We start from the raw sequence: 17,996 nt of genomic DNA, 5'->3' as shown, positions 1-17,996 counted from the left end.
CTTCAGTTGCAGGGAACTCTGCTGAGTTCTGAGAAGAAGCCATGAAGCCTGTGTGACTTTGGACAAGATGTAACACCAGGAAGAGGGGCTCAGGCTCTGAAGCACCGTGTGAAGCCAGCAGGGGACTTACAGAACACAGTATCTCTCCACCCTGGGCCCAGAGCATTCTCTGCTGACCCCAGCACAGGTCACACTATGAAGTTCTCCATCTCAGGCCCCCAACAAGTTATTCCCACACTGGTGGGACTTGTGCAGCCTCAAAACTAGGTTGCTGGATTCCTTCGTGCTGCCATGAGCCAAGGGCAACCTCAGGCCTCTGCCCTCCAGACCCGTCTGACTCCCGGGAAGCTTCTCCCTTGGATGTCTGTGACAACTAGCTTGGCTTAGTCAGTCTGCAGAGGAGCCCATGCAGTAAGCAGCCCCCACAATTTGTTCACTAGCAGGCCAGGTTTACCCACCTCTTCATCATCTCTGAACATTGGAATCTGGGAAGCACAGAGGGCTCCCCCAACTTGGATGCAGCTGTCACTGTGACCTACTGAATCTGGGCACAGATGTGGGGGGGGGGGGCACAGGTACATGTCTGTGTATGCGAAAGCCAGAGGACCATCCTGAGTGTGGTTCTTTAGGCACTATCTACCTGTCTCTGTCTCCTTGACCCTAGAATTACAGGTGCCCATCACAACAGCTGGTTTTTTGTTTGTTTATGTGGGTTCTGGAAATCAAACTCAGTTGCTGCATTTTTGCAAAGCAAACAGACCCACTATGGCTCTTTGCCTTTGGGCAGGGCCAACATGCAGCTGAAGTTTAGACTCAAAAATCTAGCCATGAAGTTCCAAAGTAAAATAGATGGAATGGTACAGAGAGGGTTGAAACGCATGGATGGTGTGTAAATGTATGTGTGTGAATGCAGGTGTGTAACTGCCTTCATTTTCGAAAGCTAAAGCTAAGCATCAGGACGGGAAGTGGACAGCATGGTGTGCATTGGTGCCCATGTGTGGAGGGTAATCATAGTGTACATGGCACAAGATACAGAACTCATAGTTCATTATTAGTCACAATCTTGCACATCTGATTCATTCATCAAATGTTCACTGAGTGGCAGGCATAGGATCAGAGCCATGATGGAGAGGCAATGCCCATTTGGACAGTCATCCATCCTTATCCATGGTTTTGTTTACAATGGTTTCAGTTACATGTAGTCAAATGTACTCTGAAAACAGTAATATTTGTCTCAAGCCTTTCAAAAGAGACCATTATAATGATAAGGTATCATAATTATTATCATAATTCTATTTTATCACTGGATAGCATACTAATCACCTACTGTGCCTAGTCATAAATCAAGTTCCATCACGGGTACACACGTATAGGAAAGAACATGTCGTTTCAGAGTTCAGTATGAAGTGCAGTTCCAAGTATCCACTGGGGTTTTGTAACTCATCCCTTCAGACCAAGAGAAGCCCACACTTCTCTTGCTTCCATTATCTGAGTGTATATAGCCCTGATCCCACAGACTGATGATTCCTAAGAACTTGCCCTCTCTGGTCCTCAGAAACACTCTAATTACGCTTACAAACAACCCACCATGGGAGTGGGGCCCTGGGTCCCGGCCATTTTGTTATCACCAGGACCCAGGAGGGCAGGAATCCTTCCAATGATGAAACCGCCATCCAAAACCTGCAGACACTTCAGAAAACCATTTTGGTTTCTTCTCATTTTGTAGATATGTCATAAAGCTTTCACAAATATCCACTGGGTATTTCATTAGGCCTTCGAAGATGTGCCTTGTTCGTGTAATGTTATGGCTGTTTTTACTATCTATAAACTCATTGCGGAATTCTGATATTGTCAAAATCCAATTCTAACAATTCTTGCCGAAGGATGGTGAACTTACTTTTTCACATTTTATTTGTGTGTGTGTGTGTGTGTGTGTGTGTGTGTGTGCACCCATGTGTGTGGTGGCCAGTTAACAGCAGCAGAAGTCAACTCTCTCCTTCTACCCTGTGGGTCCTGGGGACCAAACTCGGTCATCAGGCTTGGTGGGCAAGTGCCTTTAGCCACTGAGCCATTTTGCTGGTCCTCATTTTCATTTTTAAAAAGTCTTTTCTGGGCTAGAAAGATAGCTCGGTGGTTATGGGCACCTGCTACTTTTCCAGAGGACCCAAATTTAGTTCCCACACCCATGTAGGACGGCTCACGCTGCCTGTAGTATCCCCCTACTCTGGTGTTTGCAGGCTAATTTCTGACATGCTTCTCTCTGTGTGAGGGTGTTGGATCCTCTGGAACTGGAGTTACAGACAGTTGCGAACTGCCATGTGGGTGCTGAGCATTGAACCCAGGTCCTCTGGAAGAGCAGCCAGTGCCCTTAACCAGTGAGCCATCTCTCCAGCCCCCAAATAAACATTCTAAAGGATGGAGGATATTTAAGATCCCATTTATTTCCTTACCTGAATTTGAATAAAAACTTGTCTCTAGAAGAGATAATGGAGACAATCAAGGGTTTAGCCTCCATCCCTCAAAGGGCTAGTTAACCTGTCTTATAGCTAAATCAACATATGTTCTAATCTTTGCATGGCAGGAAGAAAACCCTCTCCCTGGGTTGGCCAAAGTGTAAATAAATAAAATTTCTTCTATCAGCTTCTGTTCCCTAGTGCCTTTGGAATACAGGATGCTGAGGGGGCAGGTTTGTGAGTATCCTGCCATACTCACCATGGCATCTACTATGGTAGAATACAAGTATGCTTCTGCTCTCAGTGTTAGAGTTACAGGTATGCACCTAGGGACCGAACCTAGGGCTCCCGGAATGCTATACAGGCACTTTACCAGTTAAGCAACATTCCCAGCCCCCTACCATTTCTCAAGTGCTCAAGTGCCATATCCTCTGTGTTCCCAAGCAAAGTCAACTATGTTCTTCTCTTGCTACAGCATCCCTTAAAATATCACAGTGTTATGCTTACTACACAGCCTGCAATTGTTTATTCATATATTTGATTCTCTTTTTAGAAAATATCTGTATATATGTGTGCCTATGTGAGGGTATATTATATATCCACAAGTGCAGTGCCCATGGAGGCCAGAAAATGGTGTCAGGTGTCCTAGAACCGGAGTTACAGGCAACTGTGACTTGACTGATATGTTGGGAACTGAACTCAGAACCTCTGCAAGAACAGTCTTCATTCTTAACCACTGAGTCGTCTCTCCAACTCCCAATCCCTCTTTTGAGATCCTCATCTCCTTGAGAGGAAGAATCATGAATAAGTCCCGGCACCTACTGATGACAGACAGCCATGAGGCAAAGGACTAAAGACAACCAGTGGCGTTGGCTTCAGGATTCATCCAAGGGAGCCACAGCAGCAAGATTGAAAGTCGTGCCTACAGGAGACTGATCCAGCGGAGACCTTCCAGTCATTGAAGATCCAGGGCTTCCTTGACCAACAACTCTTCCTCTTAGAAGATAGGACCTCCCCTCACTTAGGATGCTCCCAGGATGGAAGGAAGGTCTGTCAGTGTTGTCCGAATTTCCCAACTACTTACTTCTGTGGTCGCTAACATGACCCAGTGCATAGACCAAACATTGGGACTCCCCCTAATTTAAATGTGTTCCATCCTTAGCCTCAATCTGATGGTATCAAGAAATGAGGCTTCAGGAAAGGGATGGGGTTTAAATGAAGTCATGCAAATGAGGTCCCCCAAGAGAGGATTAGTACCTTTATGAGAAGAGACAAGATGAGCACTTTTCCACTACACAAGAATCCAGCAGGAAAAATGCCACCTGGAAGCCAGAAGAGGGGTCTCAGAAGAGCTAAAGAATGCGTGCACACAGTTCTTAAATGTCCAGCCCAGAACCATGAGAAAGCCAGTTCTGTTGGGACTGAAGTGTCCAGGGGATGGGAAAGTCATACATGTAAAGATGTTCTAAGACAGATTAACTGGTTCAAACTTCCTGGTTGTCAGGGCTGGGGAGATGGCTCATTAGGAAAAGGCACTTGCTACCCAATCTTGGAAGCCTGACAATCTGAGTTTGATCCCAAGAACTCACAGAAAGTGTAAGGACAGATGATATAACTCCACCAAGTTGTCCTCTGACCTCCACACATATTCCCTAATCAATAACATTCATAAAATTTAAACCTTCCTGATAGTGGAGAGTGAGTACATGCAGTACTACATTCCGATAAAAATTATCTTGGGCTATCTTTAGATTACGTAGTAGTCACCCATTGCTCACCCTGTGTCTCACTCAGCATCCTTGTGACTGTCAGCTAAAACTTTAGGGACTGTATCAACTTATCAGAGCACCAGCTGTCACCATCCAAATGCCAAGAAGGCCATCAGAAAGGCTCTGAAGCCACAGCAGAGACTTCCTGGCCTCTCTGCATCCTGCCTACCTGACGTTTCCAGCAGTGTGTTTGAAAACACCTTGGCTAACAACTTCCTTTTGTTGTGTAACTATAAAAACTTCATGAAGCCGTTTCCACTTTAGAGTGTTATTCTGAGCAACCGAAATCCTCATTCCTGGGCAACGGATCATTGACCGTTTCGGTCAAGAATAAATTCTCTTCTTCCCTTTGAGTTCTGTGCTGACAAGTGTTGAATTGCTTGGTCTGTGGTATTTTGCTATGGCAGCCAGAGCAGACTGGGACACTTAGGAACAAGATTCAATGGAAAACAACTGAGTCAACTCGTCTCTTTGTACTTAAGTTTGCCTTTCTATACAATAGGACTAACACTTATACTTGCTTCAAGTGGTGCAGGGGAAATAATGTGTTTGTAGACCATATTGCACATGCACCATCATGACTGTTATTTTCACACGGGAGAGGAACAAGTCAGGTCTTGGGTGGGCCCAGGGCCTGCCCCTAGTGTTCGGGCTGCATCTGTACCTCATCTGCAGTGACTTGTGTAGACCTAGGGTTTTCTTCTTCACATTGTTCCCAGTGGTTTCTCCTTGTTCCCATCCAGAGAGAGGAGGTATGAGGAAATGAAATACAAGGAAGTGTTTGTGATGACAGGAAGGGCAGGCTCTGCCCATCTCAAAGAAGGTGACAAAGCCTGGGGAAAGACAGGAGAGAGCTGGGCTGCTCGTGAGGTAACCTGAAGCGGGAATAAACACTCCAGATACGTCTCTTCCACATTGTCGGTGCACCCAAGGAATGCAGAAAAATTCAAACACTTTGGGCAGCACCCTAAGACAGAAACGAAAGTTCAAGTGTGACTACATCATTGATAAAGATGGTCCCTGGTCATCTGACACGTGCTTTATCCTCCAAACTAGAACGTCACAGGTGACCTCATTATGATCCATATCCCAAGTCCAAGATGACACACTTCCTTGAGAAATAAGTCAAGAGGCCACCATCTTCCCTCCCTCTTTTCCTCCCTCCCTCCTTCCCTGCCCCCTCTGCCAGCCTCTTTGATTCCCTATCACCAATATGCCTATCACATACAATTCTATTAAAGCCCCCAGAACCCTAAGAGGTCCCGACCTGCCAGCACATCTGTGGGAGGATCCAAGAAGTCATGATAAGACTCCAGATGATGCTGATGAAGCATCCCAGTCTGTGTTCTTCAGGGTTGAGAGACTCATGAGACAAGAAAGGAAGAGGTCCCACTGAGACTTTTGGAATTCTGAGCCACTCAGTCACTTAATAAAAGAAGATGAGAGTCCTGGAAGCTGCTGTGGTGAAGAAAGGGAGAGCTGGAGCCAGCAAGCTGGTGAGGCAAGTGAGGCCCCTGTTGTCAAGCCTGGTGTCCTGAGGCGAACACCTGGGACCCACATGGTGGGAAGAAACAGCTGACCCCTGTCAGTTGTCCTCAGAACCATGATGTGTACGGCACCTCCCCCAGGGAGTACATGTAATTTTTTAAATATAAAAAATAAAGGGGGTCTTTGGTCCCATCACACTGTCCAAGGAACTATAAACTCAGTGACTTCACAGGAGAGGGAGAAATAAATAGTTGGAACAGGAGACTGGCAGCTTCAGGCCAGGAAGCTGGCAGAACACAAGCTAAGCATCCCACACAGGGCTCGGGGGCTGTTTCCAAAACCGAAACCGAAAGTTTAGGTGGAAAGAAAAGTGTCTGTTCCCAAGTGTTCCAGACGGGAGGAGCAAAGGGCACCCTGTCACACGCTCACTGTGACTCAGTCTCACCCAGTCAGGGACGAGCAGACAGAAAAGCTAGCCTGACTTTGGCCTGTGCAGAATCCTACAGCAAGGAAGTTTCCTGAAGACTTAGAGAAGAATTTTCTGTAGGAAGCAAGTGCAACAGTGTGGGTGCTCATAAAATACAGAAGAAGACACACTCCTAAATGAGTTTGGAATAATTTTTAAAAATAAAACTCTAGTAGAGAACAAATGATAATTTGCATGGATGAGATATATAGACAACATGTTCCTTAAAAGAAAAATTCAACATTACAAAGGTGCCAGATATCTCCAGTTAATCTATTAATGGAATGCAAATGCTACCAAAATTCCAAGATGAGTGTTGTTTTATTCAGTAAAATGCTTTGAAAACTAATCCTGGAATAATGAAAAATAGCTAGAATACTTTAGAAATAATTTTAAAGGAAAGCCTGATGAAGAAAAACACACCCAACCAAATAAAAGTATGCCACCAAGTTACTAATTTTAAAACAGCGAGGGACAGGATGGAGAGATGACTCGGGGCTTTAAGAGTGTTTGCTGCATGCACATGAGGACAGGAGTCTGGGTTCCAGCAGACGTGTAAAAAGCTGGACTGTCCCACACCCACCTGCAGCTCCTTCAGTGAGGGGAGCAGAGACAGGGAGACTACAAAGACTTGCTGGCTGCCACCCTAGGTGAAATAACATGACCTCCATGTTCAGTAAGAGACTCTGCCTCAAAGGGACAAAGCAGAGTGATAGAGGAGGACACCTGGCACCTGGCACCTCCCTCCGATTTCTGTTTGAGTTATGTATGGTTAAGGAAACACATGCACATATGCTAGACAGATAGACAGGCAGACAGGCAGACAAATGTCTTTGAGTCTTTTCTGCCCCTGTAACTCCTCACCCATTCTCCTGTAAGTCACCTCTAGAAAACTCACCGGCCCACCAAGCTGGACTTTGTGTGTCCATACTTTGGTCTGTTGTCAGTTCCCTATGGGGAAGGAGTAGACCTCTGTTCACGTCTCCCCGGGAAAAGTCTGTCACATCACACACACACACACACACACACACACACACACACACACGACCACGGCATGCACACACACACACACACACACACACACACACACACGTGCATGCACAAGCACATGCACACAAATAAAAATAAACAGTGGCCCTCCAGGTAAGAGACTATGCAATCTTTTTCTGAATATTAGAGCAGCATGGGATGAAAAGTACAGAGCTGCTGAGAATGAGACTCCCCAGCCCCACTGTGCCACCTACAATTAAGAACAACTTGAGGGCTGGAGAGATGGCTCAGTGGTTAAGAGCACTGGCTGTTCTTCCAGAAGTCCTGAGTTCAATTCCCAGCAACCACATGGTGGCTCACAACCATCCGTAATGAGATCTGGTGCCCTCTTTTGGCCTGCAAGCATGCATGTAGACAGAACACTGTATACATAATAAATAAATAAATCTTTAATTAAAAAAAAGAACAACTTGAATTGTGGTCCTTGCAGTTAGGTGATGTTTAATGCATGCATGTTGGGCTATAGTGAAAGCCAAGGACCCACTTCAGCTTCAGAACATCTGGTCTACCTCTTAGAACAGTAGTTCTAAACATGAGCAGATGAACAAGGATCATCAGTGACCAAGCAAATACAAAGGAAAAAGGCAAATAAAAGTAACTTTTAAAAACTTTGAAATATTACTCTTCAGAAGTTCAAGGTCATCCCTGGCTTCTTAACAAGTTCCCTTTCTTAAAAGGAAAGAAAGCATTCCCACTTATACCTAAAAGACTTTGCAATCATAAATGAAAAAGAGTATGAATAAAAAAGAAATATTGTACTCAGAACAAAAATAATTCTTGAAACAATATTGCAAAAATGAACTTAATAGAAGCTTTAAAGATAAAGCTGTGTCAGGCGGTGGTGATGCATACTTTTGATCCCAGCACTCAGGAGGCAAAGGCAGGCAGATCTCTGTAAGTTTGAGTCCAGCCTGGTCTACAGAGTGAAAGCCAAGACAGCAAGGGATACACAGAAAAACCTTGTCTTGAAAAGCCAAAATAAAATAAAAGAAAGTTGCAACTTCTTCCCTCCGAACAACAAAACTACATAGGCATATAAACAAGAACTAAAAGACTAAAAAAAAAAAAAATAGAGGCTTAGTCCATGGAAATCCAATACTTGAATAATATAAGTTCAGAAAGAAATTCAGAGCAATTAATAGGTCAGTATTTACATGTAGAAACATACTATTTAATATAAATTACAATGGATGAAAATAAACTTGAGCCATGAAATAGAAATAGAAATGAACAGGACTAAAGGTATAAAACAAAGTGCCAAAGGCTACATAACCTAGAGCTGGATCCTTCCAGGTTCCAAGGGTGGGAGTGGAGGGATGCTAGCCAACACTTTGGGATTCTTAAAATCATGTGGCATGCTAGAAGATAATGTACTGTTTTCAAAAGTTTAAAAGAAAATTATTTCTCACCAAAATTTCTATACCCAGGCAAAATATTGATTGAGGGTGAGAACAGAATCACAATATTTTTGTAAAGTTTACTTCCCACACATTAGCTCCCAAGATGCTTACAGGATTATGTATCAGAAGGAGGAGAAGTAAGTGTGGAAACAGGATCTCCCAGAAAACTGACATAAAGTGAATTTCCTGGGGAGGACGAGGGGGCATCTCAGGTGAATGCACAAGGAACTGACGGAAACAATCCCAGAGCATGCCAGAGAGTTCCAGAATACTGAAGAGATGAAGCTAATAGACTATGTAATGTGAGTGGGATTTTTAAGAAGAGGTGTAGACAACCAGCCAAGTGTTTAAAATTTCACTAGAAACAAGTACACAGTAAGTTAAGTATATTAAAACCAAAGTCTGGGTAGGAAACTCACTATGTGAGCCAGCTCCAAATATCATTATTGATCTCTGATGACCAGATGGGAAGGTAGGAGCGTGGAAAGTATGCTTGTGTATGGTAGGGCAAGGGGAAAGAAAATCAAATCGTAGTCATATTGGCACATCAATCAGCAATTCCTGAAGCGGAATCATTTAGAGACATGATGCAAATACCTAAACAACCAGCTAAGAAGTGTGAGAGTATCTTCCTGTGCCTAGAAGAATAGAGGAGGAAAACCTCCCATATGGAAGGGGAAGCCTATTTGTCTTCTTTAAAACAGATGTAGTCAGCCATGGTGGTACAAACCAGGAGTCCAAGGCAGGAGGACTGTGGCTCCAGGCCAGCCTGGGCAAAGTATCAAAGCTTCTTTTAAAAAACAAACAACATAAACCATCACTAGCCACTATCCTAAATGTATCCCCAGCACTCCATGTTGGCAATGGGTTGGGGGCTTTGTTCTGATGTCCCACCCCCTGTCCCTTCTGCTGACCTCGAATTTGTTAAACCGTCACTGCTGGCTCTGAACTCCTGATTCTCCTTGTCTCCACTTCCATTGAGTCCAAAGCCAGTCATGACAGTATAATAAATTTGAGGTCATCCTGGGCTAACTGCAACCCTGTATCCCCCACCCACACACCAACAGACAAATGCTAACCAGCTCAGACTCAGCTGTCCTCCTGGTGTACACCAGTCCCTGCTGCCTCCTCCACATCTGACCAATCCCAAGCTTGCCCTTCTACCCTCTATGGTTAGCACTGCCCCTGCTCCAGCCAAAGATCTGGTGATAGCAAGAATGAAGATATTCTAGAGATGCTTATACCCCTCCCCTGGGAAATCAAACTATTGAATCAGCGGACCCCAAGAAGTTGGAATTTGCCCCGGAGTCTCATGCTGGGAGAAGGAAAGGGCTGATTGACGCCTTGGTACCAGCCAGGGGAAGAACTCATCTTCTAGGAAGAGAGTTCACATAGCTCTGACAATTTGCTAGACCACCTTGCAGGAGAGATTGGAGCTGAGCCGAAGATGGGTCAGTGATGGGCAGAACCACGCCTCATCCAGGCATGCTTTGTTATTCGTACCTCTTGCCTCTGTTTTAACTTAAACCTGATGTCGGGCCCCTGGGGCTCTTCCTTCTCCCTATGTGGTCACATTGAGTAAATGCCCTTTATCTGTTTTCAGTTTTATGTCTGTTTAACTGACCTACTGAGGATGGGTGGCTGAGCCTCGGTTGCCAGGGCTGCCAGGGCTGCCAGGGCTGCCAGGGCTGCCAGGGTCTGATCCTAACAACTGGGTAACAAGGACAGGGGCAGAGCTGAGTCAAGGCAGGGAAGATGGAGCTCTGCTGGAGCATGAAGGCATGAGGCGTCTAAAGCACTCAGACACAGGAACATGTATTCCATTTGTGGTGTTCCAAGATATGTGTGTGTGTGTGTGTGTGTGTGTGTGTGAGAGAGAGAGAGAGAGAGAGAGAGAGAGAGAGCCTGAAACCCCTTCAGAAGAAATCCCCCAGTTAAAATTATAGCTAGTGCCAGAGACAGGGTCAAATCTGAAACTACACACAGATAACCTTTTACTTTCTCCAGAGATTACCCTGTAAATGCAATGTCTTGTTTTGAAATGAATAGTTTTGTCTCATTTTCTAACCTCAGTGAGTTTCCAAAGAGACCAGATAGTCAAGTGGTACACAGAGCCCCAGAGTCATGCCACAGATGCTGCAAGGGTTGTCAACGGTTACAGCCACCAGCCCCACACTGGGAAGGTTCTTCACAGCTCTCAGGTCAGGTGCAGTGGGGATGGACTCTTGGAATTCTTTTGCTGTTTTGTAACTAGGTTTGACTTGTTCTTCTGAACTCTTACTGCATCACCAGCATTTGCGTCATGTAGAAAAGCACTGTGTTATCACTGACCAGCGGACTAACCGAATCTACCTGGCCTTTGACTCATTCCTAAACTCATTATCACAGCCATTGATTCCCAAGCAGTTACTCATTAGGACCTGAGCTGGAAGACTGTTTCCATGGGTGGGACCAAGCTCAGCTTGTCTACTCCCACATAGTTTAATGATGCCAGCATGTTCTACTTTTTCATTTTATTTCCCTGGGGTGTGAATTCCTTGAATTCCTTGACCCCTGACTCCTGATTAGCTTGTGGGGCTTAAAGAACACCTAGATGGGGCAGGTTCACTCACTCCTATAACTAGCTGAAATACACTCACTTCGTTACCATACTATTAGAAATGAAAGAGAGTTTGGGATATTGTCAAATCAATTATTTCATTGTACAGAGAAGAACATTCCAGAGTTAGTGAAGGTAAGTGACTTTTCACGTTCCCACAGCTCAAAGTCAGGACTAGAATTATAACCTTACGCTTTTCCATGATTATAATTCATGGCATCAAAGGGATGTGATACACCCATCAAACTGCCTTCCAAATATTTATATTTATGCTCATAGATTAGGGATGCCCTCAGCTTTTGTCAGAGAAGCTTCTTTTCATGGTGGGTGAGGGGCAACTGCCAAGACTCGCAACTGGTCACAGTGCTGAGACTAAAGGAACTCTTAGAGTACTCAGCCCTAAATCTACACCACTCACTTCAGGGACCAGGGAACATCGTGGAGGAAGAGAGGCAGAGCTGTCAGACTAGAGGGGACCTTTGGTGCATGTGGTCTTCTAGCCATGGCACCCATGAACTCACAGCAGCAAGGGTTACCTGCACGAAGCTGGTCCTGTCCACATTCTGCTACGGATGGGGCAGGGACTCCCCAGGCCCCAGCCTCTCCTGGAGGAGCTGTTGGTAACTGATGGTTGCTGGGGGAGAGGGGCATGTTTTCTTCAGTAATGGAGCCACTGACAAGGTGTCTGCCTTGCTGTAAACAACCTCACATGTGCTTCTGTAAGCAGCCCTGATGAGACTCATTGGGTCACAAGAAAAGAAAGAAGAAAAAGGTGGGAGGGGGGGGGGGGGAGGAACTGTGCTGTGGATGTCGCTCTGTATAAATAAAGTGCTGATTGGTCAGTAGCCAGGCAGGAAGTATAGGCGGGACAAGCAGAGAAGAGAATGCTGGGAGGTGGAAGGCTGGGGAGGACAGACACCGCCAGCCGCCGCCATGAGAAGCAACATGTAAAGACACTGGTAAGCCACAAGCCATGTGGCGAAGTATAGATTAACAGAAATGGGTTAACTTAAGATAGAAGAAGTAGATAACAAGAAGCCTGCCACGGCCATACAGTTTGTAAACAATGTAAGTTTCTGTGTGTTTACTTGGTTGGGTCTGAGAGACTGTGGGCCAGGCAGGAAAACTCCAACTACAGAACTGGGAGAAGAAACTTTGGTTGGGATGTAAAAACAAAAATAAATAAATAAACAAAACAAAAAAAAGAAAAAAAAAGGGGGGGGGGACATGAAAATATAAGGGGAGACTTGTTAGGGGTAGTGAATGTATCAGGAAGACTGGTAGGAGGGTAAGAGAGGGTGTAGGGGTGAAAATTATCAAAATACAATATATGCCTTATGAAACTGACCAAAAATACAGTTTAAAAGGAGGCACAGTTACAAAGTATGCTTTAAAAAAATGAACAGCATTGGATGTTCGGGAAGTGGGCTGCCCAGTCACAAGGGCCTTGTGTTTGTAACTCTCCATGAGGCAGTTGCGGGGGTGGGGTGGGGGTGGGGCCTCCTATCCAGCCAGGGGACATCAGGTCTCTGGCATGTGGCTGCTGCAGCTTCTTAGACCCAGGGCCAACCCTGAAAAGGGCAGGAGTCCAGATCCTGGGGCCTGAAATGTAGACTACAATCAACTTGGTACATTTTTGCTTATTCATTGTACTTTTGAGGGAAATGCCAACTCATGAAGAGGAAGGAGAGAAAATGGAAACTCATCCCCAGCCTGAAACATCATTCATTTTATTGTATTGTGGAAGAACCCCGAGCATGGACACTTGTGGCTATTCTTGTCCTAGCTTGTGTTGGGGGACTGGGAAGTCACCCACCTTCACTGCATTGTCAAGATGTGGGCAGCAATCCCACCACCCTCTGTAGTGACCCAACGATGAAGGAACAGAAATAGACAGATCCTGGGAATGCCAGTCAAATATGGTGAGCTTTGTGTTCAGAAAGAGACCCTGTCTCAAAAACTCAGGCGGACAAAAGACACCAGCATCCTCTTCTAACTTGTACATGTGTGCTCATGGACACACGTACACCTGCATGTACACACACAAAATAATAATGAATAAATATATAAAATAACATAAAATTTGTGATTTGCTGTTACTGATTACTTTTTTCTCTATAAATATTCTCATGTCTGCATAATTTTACATTCATAATTTCCTGTGCTTTTTCCTAAAGATGACACCAAAAACTATAGCAGCACCAGGCTGTTCAGAACTGGCTATCTGTTCTCAGGACCAGGTGCTAAGAAAATGTCAAAGGCAGGAAGGAGGTGTACAGAAAGGCCAAGAGGTTCGTCAAAGAGGAATTCCCAGACAGTGATTTGCAGCCTCTGCCCTCTACATTGTGAGAGTCGAGGACCCCCCCACCCCCGCACTTTCCTATGAACAGTCACTTCAATTCATTTTGAGTTTAACGAGGGCTGTCTATTGTTTAGAACTGTCCGTTGGAACCCAGCGGACTCTGCAGTGGATAGACAACTGAAATCAATGAATACTCTCTTCCAGAAGCTGTCAATCATCAGTAGTTCAGCAGGAAAAGGCAAAGCCCTGTAAGCTATCCTGCCATCCATGACCTTGTGTTGATAGGGCCGGTCTTGTGTGAATGGTTCAGGAAACAACAGTTAGTGTAAGTTCAAGATTGTAATGGTTGTGTTGAATCTAGAGACTGTGATCTCACAGCCCTTTATATCTTCCAGATCACACAGACTTTCAGGCCCCTCTTTTATAAAGTCTCCTGAGCCTTAGGGATTTCTATTAATTAATTTAATGTGTCAATTTAACTGGGTTAGGGATGCCCAGGTAGCCAGCCAGAGGGTGTTTCTGGAAAAGCTTGGTAATAGATCAGCAGACAGAGCAAAGACACTGCCCCTCACCAGGACTGTGTCAACCCATCCATGGAAAATCTACATAGCACAAAAGACAATGGGAGGGTGAATTCGCTCTTTTTCTCCCCTTAGGCTGGGAGGTCCATCAACATCTCCGTGTCCCTGGTTCTCCAGGTTTCAGACTCATCGTGGTACTTACGTCACAGCTCCCAGCCTCTACTCATAGCCCAAAATATCACGTTTAGACTCAGTTCCGTTACATCACATCTCCCCAGGTCTCCCCAGGTCTCCCTGATCCTCTGCTCAAAGGGTCCTATACCTCTTCCTTGGTTTGCCTCACTTTCCCAGGCCTGCCTGCTGACAGCTAAGTGAGAAATGTGAGCCCTAGGCCTAAGATGTCCAGGGGTAGCCACTGGGGGACTCTGTTCTTGCCAGGTGGAACCTGGATGTCCAGGCCAGAGTGTCCACATTCACTCATGGGAGACCACTTGTGATCTGGACCAAAGGTTGAGGTACAAAGAGAAGGAGGAAGGCCATGGACTAGAGGCTGGCCTCTGCACTTCCAGGTTCCATGCTGAGCTGCAGAGTCAAAGAAATCTAAGGTCAACTCGGGCCTTCCAAATAGGGTGATGGGTTCATGGTTCAGCTCAGTTTGTCCGCTTGATTTAAAGTTTTCTAATATCTACTTGTGGAGTGTCTGAGTCTTCAGACCCTTATTCTTATTAAGGGATTCTATGGGGCACCCTTGAGAGAGAGCTGCAAGGGCTGAGGAGACAGCTCAGTCCAAAGTATGTTTCTTACATAAGCATAAAGACCTGAATTCAGCCTCTCCCATAAAAAAAAAAAAAAAGTCTGAGTGCAGTGAGGCACACTTGTAACCCCAGTGCTGATAGGCAAAGACAAGTGGATCCATGGGGCTTAATGGCCAGCCAGGCTAGCCTGCTTAGAGGGATCCAGGCCACTGAGAGACCCTGTCTCAAAACATATAATAAATAGCTACCAAGAAACAACATCTGAAGTTGTTCTTAGACCTCCCCGCTCCACCACACATGCATGTGCATCAGGACATACATGTAGACTCAAATGAACATGCACATAAACCCACATGAGAGAGACAGAGAGAGAGACAGAAAGACAGAGAGAGAGAGAGACAGAGAGAGGAGCCTTGTAGCATTTGAGTCTGTGGTTCATCATGTCCCCTGCATTTCTCTTAGCTTAATTTTATAAGCTAGGAAAGAACACATTTTCCCCCTAAGCTAATATGGAATTTTGTTACCTTCAACCAAGCATCCTGGTTCATCACTTACTCCTCCCTCCAACCAGCTTCCTGTTCATCCCAGCAGCATCCAAGCAGACCCCACTGATACCATGGCGAATAGAACTCAAAATCCATGAAGAACAATTTCACCTACCTGACCCCTAGAAACACTTGCAAGAGGGTGCAGATGCCAGAGACGAAGAAAATGGTGCTGATGAGGTAGCTTTGGGTCAGGGGGTCATGCTGCAGGCAAAGGTCCTTGGCCAGAATGAGCGGCACAGCTACAAGGCCCCCCAGGGCTGTGAGGAAGTGCTGTGGACAGAGCAGAAGGAGGTGGGAAGGGACACTGTCATCTGCATCTTCATCCTCCAAGGCAGAAGGGCATCCTCCCCAGGGATGCTCTCCCATGGCCAGGAGTGAAACTCTGTCACTGGTCCCCGAGAGACTGACAGTGAGCAATGCGTACTGGGAAATTCTATCCTAAGGAACTGAGACCCAGCACAAGACCATTGCACTGGGACTGATGCCCTGAGAAAGAAACCAAGATAGAGACATGGGCTCAGGCGGCTAAAACAGGACCAGGATGGGTCTTACGACTAAGGTCACAGCAAGGGTAGGTATGAGCAAGGAAGACGCCAGTGTGAGCTTGGAGACACTGGCCAAAAGCCCATTGAAATCCACCTGTCAGGACAGAACAGACCCAGAGTTCACAACAGGTTAGAAGTCATAGCATGCAGCCCCAGCTACCAAGGGGATGAACTGGATAGAGGTAGGTTGTAGAGGGGCAAACAGGAGACAGATAGCAATTAATATGGTACAGGAATTAGCCACTATTTCACACACTCTGGTCTCAGAACAGTCAGTCTGGTGGGGTCTAGGGAACTGCTCACTCATGGGCTGCAGCTAGTTCAGTCTGGAGTCATACCAAGTGTGTTGGTCCGATCCCACACAAATTAGACCCTGTGTATGTATCTATGTCTCCTCCCCCTCCTCCTCCTTCTCCTCCTCCAAGGGATCGAGGACTCCACATCTTCTAGTCATATAGGTGGGTAACAAGAGGGTAGCAGGAAATCAACTGCCAGGGCTTCTTTACTGGGCAGCCCCAGCTCTTGTCACTATGTTGAGCGATGTCTAAAAGGGACCCGTCAACCAATGGATTAGACACAGATTAATCCCCTCAATGAATGTTCTGGAATAATCCAAACAGTATGACCAGCACTGCTCCTGGACAGATGGGGTGGGGGTGTAGGGAAGCAGGGAAGACTTTAAACTCCCCGACAGCTTGCACGAACCAATGATGACCAAAGGTGGCTTGGCTGCTCCAAAGGAAGGCGACAGAGTTTTCAGAAAAGAAAGCATGAGTATTTCAAGGCACATTCTTATGATCTCCCATTTCTCCCATGATCCCTTGGAAAATAGCACAAGTTTAATCCTTTAAAACCCTTTTTTGCTGAGAATATACTGAACACAGGGCCTCACATATTAGGCAAACATAGACCGTCTAAGCTACACCCCTGACACCTCCTCCATAGCATCTTATACATGTTTCTTTGGCCTTTCACCAGCTAGGCTTACAGAAGCCACAGCATTCTCCAGGCCTAGAATTCACCCGTGTTTCCTTTCTCACTGACTGTCTAGTAACAGTGGTGAACACCACTTATCAGGGCTAACTCCTTCCTGTTATCCAATAATCCTCTTGATCCTGGAGTAGCAGTTCATGGAAACTGAGAGAGAGAGAGAGAGAGAGAGAGAGAGAGAGAGAGAGAGAGAGAGAGAGAGCGAGCTGAGGAAGGTGCTTAGCTGGTGCTGCTCTGCCTTCTCAGGGGCCTCACTTAAGTGAAGTGGACCTTTAACCAAGCCAGTTGCCCCCACACTGGTGAGTCACTTCAGAAGGGTTCAGCATCTCTTTCTAAAAGCCAACACCCATCCTCACATGCTGAGGGAGAGATGTGGGGTCTATGAGGGAGCTATGGCAGCAGCTGAGGCTGATCCTGACTAATTAGATCGGTAGTTGATTGACACAGAACTTCCTTGGACCCAGGGCTGGCTGGGTAGTCTTACCTGGATCCCCAAGAAGATGCAGAGATACCATGGTGGTCTGTCCAGGATGCCGTAGGCCAGGTGACTGCTGCTAGGGACCTTCTGCTGCCCACCCTGCTTCTTGCCTTGGCCTTGAGTGTGGGGGCTGAGCACATCATCACCCCTCTGCAGATATAAGAAAAGAGCATGTGTGAGCACTCCAGGAGAAAATAACTAGACTTCCTGACTTCAGCTGCACGGTGGGACACCATTCTAGACAGAAGAGGCCTAAGACAGACATCAGCGGAGCTAGTCAGCTGAGCAACACAGAGACAGAGAAAAAAGAACAGTGTCACCTTGTCCCCTACATCAGGCATCTGTGTTAAAGACTCTTAAGTCTTGGACTGTGGAAGGGGAGGGAGTTGACCCAAAGCCTTGGCAGAGAGACAGCTTTGCCAGGGAGTAGATGGGAATATGCCCTAAAGTAAAAAAAATAGGTAGACTTCCTTTCAGGCATTGAGGGTAGCCCCAACCCCTATGTCTGAAGACATCACACACTTAGGACACCACAGCTGGATCTCACCTGAAAGCCTCTTTCCAATGATCTGGCCTTCATGCTTCCAGACAATACTATGCAAGCTTAGAAGGGAGGAAAGTGATTACACAGT

At 45.9% G+C, this 17,996-nt stretch overlaps 1 protein-coding gene across 1 annotated transcript in view; it reads right to left on the bottom strand.

Annotated features, from left to right (window-relative positions):
- Positions 1-17,508, bottom strand: part of LOC118579179 (solute carrier family 23 member 1-like) — a 33,226-nt gene extending 15,718 nt beyond the window's left edge. The window contains exons 1-2 of the mRNA XM_036180304.1: positions 17,371-17,508; positions 15,464-15,621 (exon numbers count right to left, since the gene is read on the bottom strand). The gene's annotated coding sequence lies outside the window, so the exon portion shown is untranslated. The remainder of the gene's footprint in view (positions 1-15,463; positions 15,622-17,370) is intronic.
- Between the last annotated feature and the right edge of the window lie 488 nt (positions 17,509-17,996).

The sequence above is a fragment of the Onychomys torridus genome, chromosome 3 (assembly GCF_903995425.1).
Source record: "Onychomys torridus chromosome 3, mOncTor1.1, whole genome shotgun sequence".
Lineage (NCBI taxonomy): Eukaryota > Metazoa > Chordata > Mammalia > Rodentia > Cricetidae > Onychomys > Onychomys torridus.
This window is presented reverse-complemented; position numbering and strand designations above follow the sequence as displayed.